The 14187-nt window shown below is 45.8% G+C and overlaps 1 protein-coding gene across 3 annotated transcripts in view; it reads right to left on the bottom strand.

Moving 5' to 3' along the window:
- LOC141047559 (uncharacterized) overlaps positions 1-14187 on the bottom strand; it is a 101377-nt gene that overhangs the window by 49558 nt on the left and 37632 nt on the right. For 2 of the 3 annotated variants that reach the window (XR_012219833.1, XM_073542661.1), the window contains exon 2: positions 3972-4234. The exons of the other annotated variant lie outside the window; for it this stretch is intronic. The gene's annotated coding sequence lies outside the window, so the exon portion shown is untranslated. The remainder of the gene's footprint in view (positions 1-3971; positions 4235-14187) is intronic. 3 annotated transcript variants of the gene reach the window in all.

Raw genomic sequence — 14187 nt, forward strand, 5'->3', positions numbered from 1 at the left:
TCGAAGCATACACACACACCTCACCATGCGCTTGGTCGTCCAAATGCACACGACACTCCTTCTCCTTTTCGGTTTGCACCGATACAGGTTCGACGGCGCGGACAGCCGGCTCTAACCCACTCTGACCAGAAGACCCCCCGGCCTGCGACCCAACCCAAGCTGCTATCGGTGATGGCGCGACAAAGCCCCGCTCCAAGTGTGACAGCAGATTACGTACATCGGCAAGCATATCACTCACACCCCCCACCGTAGCTAAACCACTCGACCCTGACCCACCCCCAACACCAATAGATTCTGCCAGCGGCCCTCCATCTACCAGCGAAGACGACAAAAGTGGGTGACAAACAGTGGACACAGAAGCATACTCACCAGGCTGCGAGGGGGCTGTGTGCCCTCCAGCCGGAAAGCCTGGATCCCCAGATGCATCCTGGACGTCACGCCTGACGATGACAGCCTCACCGGCGAGTTGCTGACCCCAAAGACTCCCCACGGGAAGAATCAGGGTGGGAGGCCTGAGCCCCTGGGGGGGATCCAGATTGCTGGACCCCGGAGAACGATGCCGCCTGTGACACCCCGCTGAAGGCTCCTGTCAGTGTCCCATCTTGCTGGAGTGAGGCATCAATGGCCCCCCGTGGTGCCTGGGGGTCTGAAACATTCCTCCTGCCTCCGTCTGTGGGAGTAGCCAGCGCCTGCCCTGCAGTGCTGCAGGCCGCTCGCACCACCCCTGAAGTCCTGGAACTCCCGGATCCATGAGCCGAAGCGGGCCCAGCTGCGGTGCCTCCGCAGCAGCGACCCCCCGCAAAATGCAATGCCCCAACGCCGCTGGGGGATGGTGTCACCAGCCCTGCTGTACGGCAGGCCTCCACTCTGCCGACAGCCGACATCAGACTGGAGGGAGAGGCAGGCCGCGCGGCGTGCACATTACCGCCGCGGCCCCCGAAGAAGCCGGGCGATTGCGTTGTTCAGCGCGTGCTGGTTCTGCCCCCAGCCGGGAGCGAGGCGGAGGCCTAGTCACCGCCGCAGGGCGTCGCCGGGCCTGAGGATTCCTCCCAGGCCAGGACGCGCTGGAGGGTGGATTGTGCGTCGCCCGACCTGGAGGGTCCCGGGAGGCCCGGGGAGCTGCATCGGGTGAGAGCCGCTCAGGAGGCCTCACCCGCCTCGATCGGCACTCCCTCCCTTCCGGCGGGGTCGATGTACCCAGACCTCGGGGTCGATGTACCTGGGATTATCCTGGCCACCTGCGCTTCAAGCCAGCCCAGAGGCTGCGACAGGGCTGCGACCCGCAACCGCTCCAAGGCCTGATCCACTCCTGACATCCTGGGTGAGTGTGACTGCTTCTTGGGTGGAAGAGCGGGAACAGGGGAGGGAAACGCCCCAACCATCCCCTATATACCCTGTAACTCCCCCGCCTTAATATCGGCTCCCCCCACTAAACCCTCCAACCCCCCCGTCATGTTGGCCTCCGCCCACGCCTCTTATGGGAGGCTCACTCTGGCCATTTCTGTAGACGTGACCTCTCTACCCAGCCACACACTGACAGGAGGTAAATCAAATCACTCCTGCAGTGTATCACTGTGCTGCTGTGAGCGTTCAATGGAGTCTTCAACTCCGGTGCTTTCACTTACGGCACCGCTGTGTGAGTTTTTTCATGCAGCGGTGCCACAAGCGAGAGTACAAGAGCTGATCAGCTGATGAACTTTCATGGCAGTGCAGTGATACACTGTGGGAGCGATTACCTCCTGTCAGTGTATCACCGACGGCCGGGTGAGATCGCCATGGGACACTGTATTAAATGGACTACGGCAGAAAAATGAGTATATGTTGGTTTATTAGTTTCGATTGTTTGCAGGAGACATGGGCGTCGGGATTAGGTGTTCGGCGAGTTTGTATATGGTTTGTGAATATGTATGTAATTATGTAAATGTTTTGATTTTTTTTTACATTTAAACACAGGTGCCAGATGATGGGACTATTCTACCATCATCAGCTCATGCTGTCTGTTATATATGTGACAGATAGTGATGAGCGAGTATACTCATTGCTTGGGTGTCCTCCGAGTATTTTGGCATGCTCGTAGATTTAGTTTTTGTCATCTTATCTGCATGATTTGCATCTTGTAGACAGGCTGAAAACATGTAGGAATTCCCTAACAAACAGGCATTCCACACATGTATGCAGCCTGTCTACAAGTCGCAAATCATGCAGATAAGACAAAAACTAAATCCCCGAGCACGCCAAAATACTTTGGAGGACACCTGAGCATGCTTGGGAAAACCCGAGCAGGGAGTATACTCACTCATCACTAGTGACAGACATAACCGGATGGGAGTAGTAGTCCCATCAGATGTCACCACGCAGACACACACCTTCTGATATCTCCTTTTACAATTCGCAGTATTTTTGGCAGCAAAGACGCAAACCTTTTTACACTAGAGTTTTTGCTGCAGATTTGACTGACTCAAATGAAGTCAATTAGTCAAAACGCTGCAGAACCGCAAAGAGAATTGACATGCTGCAAAAAAATTTTAAAAAATGCAAATATAGACTGAAATTTACTGATCATGCGCACAACACTTCAGGATTGTCATTGCATTACCTTGCTTTAGTATTCCATTGTGGTTTAATATCTTCTAATATCAAGGATCTGTCAGATGGAATTTCAATTTCCAATTTATTTTTAAGATGAACCAAAAACCGCTGTCATCTTTCTCACCTGTAAGGGTATGTTTCCACGGGGCACATTCCTTCAGTTTTTGCTGCAGATTGGACGCTGCGAACAGCCGCAGCATCCAATCCACAGCGTCCAGATGTTACAGCATAGTGGAGGGGAATTTATGAAATCCCATCTCCACTATGCGTGCACGTCTTTATAGACCACAGCATGTCTATTTTGGAGACGCTCCGTCTCCGCAAGATAAATAACCATCTATGAATAGGATGCGGTGATTCCGCATGTGTTCAATGAACACATGCGGCATCACCACATGTACAACAGGGGGCAGTGCTTTGGGCCGAGCTGGGTTTCCGCTGCATCCAAAGCGCTTCATATTCGGACCGTGGACACATAGCCTAGCATTCATGCAGTTTAAGGGTGAGTCAAGTGAGATTAGATAGATTGCGATCTGCAGAATAAAAGCAAAATTTACAATTTTTATCACGTGTATAGCTTTAGTGGGACGTTTCTCAAATGTTCATTATGCCAAATTATCCTCACAACCCAGAAAAAACAAAGCCTAATGCATGGCTAATACTATAAAAGGACTGATTAGTGATGAGCGAACATGCTTGGATATTATGTTAAGGCCCCGTCACACACAGCGAGATCGCAAGCGAGATAGCTGATTTTGTGACGCCACAGCGATCTCGCCAGCGATATCACTGTGTGTGACATGTATCAGCGACCGGCCCCCCTGGCGGGCATCGCTGATCGCGCTCGAACGTCCTAGGCCATTTTTTGATCGTTAGTCTCCCGCTGGCCAGTGCGCATCGCTGCATGTGACAGCGAGACACCAACGATCAGTGACGCTGGGAGCTCGTTTCCAAGGTAAACAGCGGGTATCTAAGAGCCGCGCAGCTCTTAGATACCTGCTGTTTACCTTGGAAACCAGCTTACTCACTGGTCCTGATCGCTGGTGGGTCTGTCTATGTGACAGCTCACCAGCGATCAGCTATGTCCCAGCGATCCCATCCACGTAAGATCATTGGTGGGATCGCTGGGACATTGATGCGTGTAACGGGGCCTTTAGAGTCCCTGCAGCTGCATAATTTGCAGCTGTTAGTCTGAACACATTTGTTAGGGAATCCCCATGTGTTCAGGATAAAAACTGCAAATCATACAGCCACGCAAACATAATATACGAGCACTCCCAGATGCTCGGATAAGATGTTATCCAAGCATGTTCGCTCATCACTTCGTATTATGGCATGAGCACACTTTGAGAACATTTTCTTCTTTTGCTAGCGATACTCACCAAGCTTTAGAGAACTTAAAATATTTCAGGTTTTCTTCCAGTGACTTAAATATATGTATAAAAGTCAGCTTTAGTAGAAAGATAATCTTGCAAAGTTATTTTTTGTAGAGTTTCCAATCTTTCCAAAATAAATACTTAAAATGGCATGCAATAGGTTGACAATGAAAGTCACAAGGCCAAGTTGAGGGAAAAAAAAATAAAACAAAAACCGGTGAAATGAAGTCAAGCTCTTCAACAGCTGTCAGTTGATAGATCAAAAAGTCCTGAAACCAAGCAAATCATTGTTAGTTTTTAACGCTTCATTAAATTCTGAAAGAACACATTAAAATAAAAAGTTAGCAATTGATTTCCTTAATGTAGCTTATTGTCTAAGTATCGATAAGCTTTAAATAGAGGTTGTCACATACTTAGAGGTATATAAAGGGAATTCTATCTTTGAAGGGTTGTCCATGTTTTTACTTTTTTTATTATTGTGTGTGTACCTAGGCTGCAGAATGCTGATATTTTATAATATACTCACTACCCGCATTCTGGTCCATAGCCCAAATACACTGACATGTGACCATCCTCACACCTGATTTTAGAAGATCTGATGAAATTCCAACAAGTCTTTTCCCGTTTTGTTAAAGAACTAGTTGTAACATTTCAGCTGACGTCATGCAGTCTCCCTCCTCCTTCAACCTCTGTGTGCAAAATGCAAGGCAGCAAAGGCATGACAAATGAAAGAACGCTTAAACAGCTGAATTGAATGGTGGATCAGGGAGCTACGATGCATCAGTGGTATAGAGTGATATTTGGCGGCATGATTTATGTTGCAATCAAAACGTTGTGTAGCTCCTGTACACAGTTGACCTTGTGTTTGTTAGCTGTGTGTAGGCAGAGAAAATACACATAATATACATTTCTTACACATACAGAGGGTGAAAGTAGTATTGAACACATCAGTTTCCTAAAGTTACTCTTGACATGAAGTTCTCACCAGATGTTGGCAACAGTCCATCTAATCCACACAAGAAATCAAACCATAAAGTCCATAAAGTAAGTGTAATAATGAGACGTTACACAGGGGAAAGTTATTGCACAACCTTTCTGAAATTTAGTACTTCATACAAAAGCCTTTGTTGGTGATGACTGCTTCAAGACACCCCCTGTTTGTAGCTTTTAAAATAAAAAAAAAAAAAAAAAAAAAAAAAGTGTATTTTAGGCAAGAAATAATACACAGTAAATACGTCCTCTTAAGGCCTTTTAGAGATCATTTTATCTTCAACTTGCTTAACCAATCCCAATAACATTAATTTTGACCACGGGTGTACAAAGTTTTACATGCCACTGTATCCATCAATAGACAGAAGTGTTGGCACCCTTGAACTTGTTCCAGAAAATGAAGCATTTCTCTCAGAAAATTACAAAACAAATTTAACATAATTTTACTCAAAACCCCCAAAATAGGCAGGACAAAACTCGAACTAACATTTGGTTGCACACCCTTTGATTGCAGTTATTTATGCCAATTTCTTCCTATAACTATTAAGCAAGCTTTGATAGTCTCCAGATTTTATGATGCCTTGCACACAGTCAAGGCACCCAGTGCCAGAGGCAGCAAAACACCAAAATATCTTTGAACCTCCACCATATTGTACTGCAAGTACAGTGTTGTTTTCTTTGTAGGCCCCATTCCATTTTCGATAGACAGTAGAACATGCTTTACCACAAAGCTCCATTTTGGTCTCATCTCTACACAAGGCACTCCCACAGTGTTTACCCAGGATTTTTGGCTTACTTCCATACATTTTGGTAAACTGCAGTCTGTCTGTGCAAGCAGTGATGTCCTTTCGAATCTCCTACCATAGTGTTTCATTTCATTCAAATGTCAGAGGGCGCATCAGCGTCAGTGCAAACTAAGCCTGAGGGACAGTTTTAATTTGTAATTTGAATGGAGCTGCTTATCCACCATCTGGTCTATCCTGCATTAAAACCCTTCAATTTTTCTCTGCCATCCACATCCAGGGAGATTAGGTTCAGTGCCATGGGTGGTAAATCTTTTTAATTATGTTGCGCACCATGGACAAGGGAACACCAACAGATCTGGAGATGGACTTGTAATATTGAGATTGGTGATATTTTTTCGTTCTCAAGTCCTCAGACAGTTCTCTTTCTGTTTTCCATGCAAAGTGTGGCACACAATGCAAAGATTCAGTCAACCTATCCCTTTAACTAGATTCAGGTGTGATTTTCATACAGTTAGGTCCATATATATTTGGACAGAGACAACATTTTTCTAATTTTGGTTCTGGACATTACCACAATGAATTTTAAACAAAACAATTTAGATGCAGTTGAATTTCAGACTTTCAGCTTTCATTTGAGGGTATCCACATTAAAATTGGATGAAGGGTTTAGGAGTTTCAGCTCCTTAACATGTGCCACCCTGTTTTTAAAGGGACCAAAAGTAATTGGACAGATTAAATAATTGTAAATAAAATGTTCATTTCTAATACTTGGTTGAAAACCCTTTGTTGGCAATGACTGCCTGAAGTCTTGAACATCACCAGACGCTGTGTTTCCTCCTTTTTGATGCTCTGCCAGGCCTTCACTGTGGTGGTTTTCAGTTGCTGTTTGTTTGTGGGCCTGTCTGAAGTTTAGTCTTTAACAAAGTGAAATGCATGCTCAATTGGGTTGAGATCAGGTGACTGACTTGGCCATTCAAGAATATTCCACTTCTTTGCTTTAATAAACTCCTGGGTTGCTTTGGCTATATGTTTTGAGTCATTGTCCTTCCGTAGTATGAAACAACGACCAATCAGTTTGGCTGCATTTGGCTGGACCTGAGCGCACAGTATGGCTCCGAATACCTCAGAATTCATTTGGCTGCGTCTGTCCTGTGTCACATTATCAATAAACACTAGTGACCCAGTGGCACTGGCAGCCATGCCCAAGCAATCACACTGCCTCTGCCGTGTTTTACAGATGTGGTATGCTTTGGATCATGAGCTGTACCACACCTTTGATATACTTTTCTCTTTCCATCATTCTGGTAGAGGTTGATCTTTGTTTAATCTGTCCAAAGAATGTTCTTTCAAAACTGTGCTGGCTTTTTTAGATGTTTTTTAGCAAAGTCCAGTATAGCTTTTTTATTCTTGATGCTTATGAGTGGCTTGCACCGTGCAGTGAACCCTCTGTATTTACTTTCATGCAGTCTTCTCTTTATGGCAGATTTGGATATTGATATGCCTACCTCCTGGAGAGTGTTGTTTACTTGGTTGGCTGTTGTGACAGGGTTTCTCTTCACCATGGAGATTATTCTGCGACCACTGTTGTCTTTCGTGGGTGCCCAGGTCTTTTTGCATTGATGAGTTCACCAGTGCTTTCTTTCTTTCTCAGGATGTACCAAACTGTAGATTTTTCCACTCCTAATGTTGTAGCAATTTCTCGGATGGGTTTATTTCTGTTATTGCAGTTTAAGGATGGTTTGTTTCACCTGCATGGAGAGCTCCTTTGACCGCATGTTTCCTTCACAGCAAAACCTTCCAAATGCAAGCGCCACACCTCAAATCAACTCCAGGCCTTTTATCTGCTTAATTGAGAATGACATAACGAAGGGATTGCCCACACCTGTCCATGAAATAGCCTTGGAGTCAATTGTCCAATTACTTTTGGTCCCTTTAAAAACAGGGTGGCACATGTTAAGGAGCTGAAACTCCTAAACCCTTCTTCCAATTTTAATGTGGATACCCTCAAATGAAAGCTGAAAGTCTGAACTTCAACTGCATCGGAATTGTTTTGTTTAAAATTCATTGTGGTAATGTCTAGATCCAAAATTAGAAAAATGTTGCCTCTGTCCAAATATATATGGACCTAACTGTATTGCCCACACCTGTTACTTGCCACAGGTGAGTTTGAATGTGCATCACTTCCTTAAAACAAGTTGTTTACCCACAATTTTGGATAGGTGACCAACCATTTTGTCAGGCTCATTTTTTGGGGTTTTGCGTGAAATTCTACCCAATTTGCCTTTTTTGGTTGGTTTTGTTACAATACACAAAAGTAATTTAACACGTGTAATTGCAATAATTTTTTGGGAGAAATATTTCATTTTCTGGAATAATTTCCAGGATGCCAAGATCGAATATGTATATCACCCCCTCCTAAAACAGGATGTTATCTGGAGGTAGTGCCGTGGTGACTTACCACTGTTTGTCACCCCTATTCCTTGATGCCATCCTGCTCCAGGAAGGGTGATTCAGTAATGACCACACCTGCCACAGCACTGCTGTCCCAGCAATTTTGGTGACTGCTGCCAGTGTCCCCCTTTGACACAGCTGCCTTTTTCCCTGAAATGAGACAATTATTATTGGGTAGTGATACAAGTAGGGGGTGCAGATTCTAGCGTTTGCAGTGTCAATGTGCATAATTAATGGACCCTGACAATGCAAAGTTTTATAAAGGATGCCTCGAGCACTTAAAAAGCGCAACTATATGTTGCCATGTGAACTTTGCCATTGCCATGGTTTTTATTTTAAAGAAGTAATTTCTAATAATTTTTTGGATTCAAAGCACACTTTTTCCTCCTGACAAATCATGCTGGGATTCATAAACTTGGTGTCAAGCTTCCCCTCCACATACAAAAAAAAAAAAATAAAGTATTGAATATTAAAAAAGGTATGCTAGATGGTCCTGATATCCTAATTATGCCAATTATGTTTTCATTGCTTCTGTTGTCTGGATTATTTTCTCTGTATCTCCAATATAAACGTGTCTTTAAGAATTAAACTTTAGTATGAAAACAGCACAAAACTTAAAATAAGTTTTGCTGGAACACAAGAAACACGCCCATCCAAGACACATGGATTCCTCTCCCACTTTGCAGAGAGGCACAGCACACCACTTCTGAAGCCAGAGCAGTAAACATGTGGTCAGTTGGATAGCAGAATGCTTCCAGCTAGCTAGGCAGCACCACAGTCTTCCACATGGTCCAGTCTCACTGGCCTAAAGTCTGGATCACTTTATCCTCCTTCCCACCATGTTGTGTCCCAGGAGGCTAGTGATCCCATACTAGGTCACGCCGAGGAGCTCTTTACAACATCATTTCTTGATCGGGACCCCTCACCCTGCATGTTCCAAGAGGGACTGGAGGATATGCTGTTTAGTGAAGGACCAAACTTGCTGTTTCCCACTGCCATCTTGTGGCTGTTCTAAGGAGAAAGATGAGGAGATAGTTGCCAATATGTCGGCTTGTTGTCGTCAAGTCACCAAGTCAAGAGGACTAGGGTGCAGCAGCGGAAGACGAGGTGGATGACAGTCACTGACCCGATCAGGGAAGATGGCATGCAGAGTGAGGCCAGCAGCACTGAGGGGGGATGGGGAGGTGGCAGGGGTGATGATTGTCAGCACCAAAAACAGTCAAGAAGCAGTGGGGAGACCAGAGGAAGAAGGCACGCAACTGTTCTGCAGAGCGCAGACAGTCGTTAATTAGGTCTTACCCAATCTGGTACTTTTTCTTCAAAGAGTTCTAAGACAAACAAAATGGCCATTTACAACCTGTGCCATGCCAAAGATCAGCAGGGGCCTAACCACCAAGAAACTAACCACCACCAGCATGATCAGGACATGTTATCTAAGCACCCAACTCGGTGTGCCGAACGCCTGAGTCCAACGATTGATGCCATCAATCGTTGATGACAATACTGCTTCTTCCCCTGTGCTAGGAACTTGCCAATCCCTTGTTCAAAACACTGGGGCAGATGACTCCTGTCTTGCATATTCTGGCTTATCAGGGACTTCCAATCCTTGTCCCAACCCAGCATTCAGCTGTCCCTTCCCAGGCCTTGGAATAAAAAAAAAAAAAAAGTTCCTAGCCACCCACTCACAGGCCCAAATGCTAAATGGGGAACTTGTGGAATTGCTGCCATTCAGGGTGGTAGAAAAGGAGGATTTCCACCAACTCATGGCGGCCATATATTGGTACTTTGTCTCGAGCCGCTACTTTCTCCTGCTGTAGTGTCCTCACCTGGTACCAGCAAATATCCAGGAACATCACCAGAGCACATAGTCGCATTGTCCACTTAACTAACAAGTGGATAAACGCTTGTGGCCAGGGACGCTACATTTCCCTGATGGCATACTGCGTGAACATTGCGGAGGTGGGGCAGAGTCACACCCTGGCATGGCGCATGTGCTCCTGACAGCAAGGATTGCTGGCTCTACTTCTATCAGGGTTTCTTTCACCTACTACAGCAGTTCCTGTACCAGACTCCTGCTCCTCCTCCTCCTCCAACTCAGATGTGGAAGCTCTGCCTCAGCGAAGTTGAGACAGGCTCTGCTAAAGCAAATTTGTCTAAAGGCCCTGTCACACTTAGCGATGTACCAGCGATCCCGACCAGCGATATGACGCGGGCAGGATCGCTGGTACATCACCAAGTGGTCGCTAGTGAGCTGCCACACAGGCAGATCTCACTAGCGACATCGCTGGGGATGGGGGTCGCTACTTACCCGTCACACCAGGCGATCCTGCGTCCTCCCGCCCAGCTCCACGCGTCGATCGTCGTCACAGCAGGAAGCTGACGACGAGAAACAGTCCTGGACGTTCCCGCGCGATCAGCGATAACCAGCGGGGGAGCGGGTTGTAGGTAAGTATCACACACAGCGATATCGCTAGCAATATCGCTATAACGTCACAAGTTATAGCAATATTGCTAGCGATATCACTTAGTGTGACATGCCCTTAAGAGACAAAATGTACACCAGGGCAGAGTTGCTTAAAGAAATATCAGATCTGTGGCTTTTTCCGCTGAACCTCCAAACAGGCATGGTCGTGTGTGATAATGGCCATAACCTGGTGGCAGCTGTGAAGTTTGGCAAGCTCACATGTACCGTGCTTTGCACATGTGCTCAATTTTGTAGTTCAGTTTCTGAAATCATACCCAGGTTTGACAGAGCTTCTGGTCAAGGTACGCCACATCAGACCCCATTTTTCAAGTTGGCTTGGGCTACTGCCACTTTGGTAGTGTATGGAAGTGCCAACTCACTGACTGGTGTGCGACGTCATGATGTGCTGGAACTCCACACTACACATGCTGGCAAGGCTTTGTGAGCAGAAGTGGACAGTGGTTGAGCACCAGGTACAACCCACCTGTCGGCATTATAATCAGTCTCTGCACATAACTCAAGAGTGGTCATGGATGTCTGACATTTGTATGGTTCTCCAACACTGACAACACCACAAAGATGGCGTCATCGCTGCTCACTATAGTCAATGCAACTATCCTGCTTCTATGCCTAGTTAAACAGTTGCTGCTCACAATTAAATATTAGAATTTGCATGCGGACCAGATGGGAGATAGAGGAAGACTTACAGATTGCATCCAGCCCAGCCTCATCTCATCTGCTCAGCATGGATTGGCAACAATGAGGAGGTGGAAGCCGAGGGGAATTAAGGAGGAGCAGGAGTTGGTGGCTAGCTTCGAGGCTAGTAGCCACACGACCTTTGTCCCATCTCTCCTATGTGGATGGGCATGGGAGAAAGGGGATGTTTGTATTTAAGAGGCTATGTGGGGGCTCGTGCTGTACATAGGAGGTTTTGTGACTGCTTATAATGTATATAAGAGGGGGATCTCATACTATTTATAGGGGATTCATATCGTATATAGAATGACTATGTGGGGGCTTATGATTTATACAAGAGGGCTGTGTACCGGCTCATAAAGTGTATATAGGCGGGTGTGAGCATACTTCAATTTTGCTCAATTTTAAGCTATACAATATTAAATCTAAAAATTTAAAATAGTAATATTGAGCAGAATCGGTTTCAGCCTCTTGGTTTGGCCCTTCACAAGAGTCATGGTCTCATGTGGCCCCTTGGGAAAACTAACCCCTTTCTGACATTGACGTAATAGTCCGTCCATATGCCCTGGGCCTATTTGACCAGGGACAGATTATTACATCATTTTACACAACACTGCAGCTGAAGTCGCAGGGATTGCATTAAAATTCCGGTGCCACCTTACCTCTGGGTAGACTGTTATCACCCGGGGGTGGGGGTGTCGCCACCCTCCCACAACCACGATTGCTATGAATGGCTGCTCATTAGCCTGGACCTGCTCCGACTGGCGATTACATCGATCGCACCAATCACAGGGCACAGCTGCGGTGTGACCGTGCGGTGACTTGCCTAGATTTGAAGCTGTAAGAACACTGATCCTAGGCTAGTGCCTGGCAATGCCAGCATCACCAGGTCCAGCTCAGATCGATGTCATCGTCGATAACACCAGTCATAAGGCACAGAAGCGATGTGACCATTTTGTGACCGCCCTGCACATCCTCACAGTAGCTGAGGATTATGGCAAGGTGGTCACCCCATCTGAGCTGTGCTGGGACTTCTGGTGCCACAAAAGCCTTTGACACCATAACTGATCACCTCTACTAAGAAAAGAAATAACAGAAGAAAGGAGAGAAGACAAGATATCTTTAAGAAGATCCCTGCCTGATCTTTCCTCCATCCCAATCCTGCTTTCCACATCCACCCTCACAGAAGAAAGGAGAGACTACAACTGTGAGGCCGGAGTCACACAAGAGAGGAATACGGACGAGTGAGAGGCGTTAAAAGCACGCATTACACACGGACCAATGATTCTCTATGGGGTAGCTCCCAACAGCCGTATATTTCTCATCCGTATTCTACGGTCCGTGCCAATCGCAGCATGCTGCGATTGTCAGCATACTACGCCCGTAGTATGCCAATGCAAGTCTATTGGTGCAAAAAATACGGATTACACACGGACCACACGTGTGACTTGCGAGAAATACGCAGGTCTTTTGGCTGGTGACAGGAAATGGGCTAATCCATTATCAGGAAGCCTAGACATGCAAAGGAGCTCAAAAAGCGCTCCAGACATCCAGGAAGTACGCCTCCACGGAGTACAGCAGCGTCATGGCGCCATATTTCCTAAATGTGGAGATGCTCATTGTACTGGTGCAGGAGCGGCCAGAACTCTGGGACCAACATGATGCCCATTATGCGAACCGGGCAAGAAAGGAGGAGTCATGGAGGCGCATATATGTTACCAGATGTTCCATGATTTTGGTGATCGGCCACGTGAGGAGCAGCAGAAACTGAGTAAGTACAAAGCCAAAAAATGATTAAAATTACCTCACATCAAAAAAATGCATATAGAATCAGCCCCCCCTTCCTGTGCTTGTACTTTTTTCCTCATGAGGCGGGTAGATTTTGATGTGACACATGGTTTGACACTGCCATAATTATGCCCAGGCCACAAGCTCCACATCCTCTTAGCCAACCAAGTTACTAAGTGTAGTTACTTGATACATGAACTATTCTGACCCTGTGTATCTGGCCTGGATGCCCCAATTAGATATGCCCCCCTGGGTAGAAAGCACACCCCAGAAGGCCACATGCCTAGACTACTGGTAGCAAATTTGACCGATCAAATATGTTAAATTGAGAATATTTCCTGTCACATTGCAGTGGAAGATGTGATGAGACGCTGGCACAGCATCTGCGATCAGTACAGCCGGAAACGTCATCAGCGGTCCAGGAGTGGTGATGCGGGCTACGTCAAACGAAAATACATCTATTATGACAGCTTCTCCTTCCTCGCCCCTATTCTGGATATGAGGCCGTAAGTAGATACCTCACACCACATTACACTGATACTTTACAGCAGGGCTGTGGAGTCGGTAAGTCACAGTTGCGACTCAGACTCCTGGATTTTATCAGGCTCCGACTCCGGCATAAATCGCCAATTCATAACAACAAATTTACTGTTGTAAAATATTAAACATCGTGCTTATTCAGTTTCTCACCATCATATAAGTAATCAGACCACTTAGAGCAAAAACTACATTAGAATACAATTAGAATATAGCAAATAACTTTTATAAACTTTTCTAAACTAAGTAAATATGCAATAAACACTTTTATACAGTTAATAAGAAGAAATCTATAAATTTGTCCTCAGAAAAAGTATTGCCTCTGTCAGATCCTCCTTCATGGATGCCCTCAAATCTGATCTAATTATTTTGAGAGCAGAGAACAACCTCTCTACACTAACTTGTGTTGGTGGCAAAGCAGTAACCACTCGGGCAACATCTCTGACAATGTCAGGATACAGAGGAATCGCTTGTTGCACTGTTATTTTTGATGAACGGTCAAATTTCTCAATTTCTTTTAGTGCACATGAAAAATTCTGCTGAAATGTAC

Source organism: Dendrobates tinctorius, unplaced genomic scaffold (genome assembly GCF_039654945.1).
Source record: "Dendrobates tinctorius isolate UK_male_01 unplaced genomic scaffold, ASM3965494v1 ptg000128l, whole genome shotgun sequence".
In the NCBI taxonomy this organism is placed as follows: Eukaryota; Metazoa; Chordata; class Amphibia; order Anura; family Dendrobatidae; genus Dendrobates; species Dendrobates tinctorius.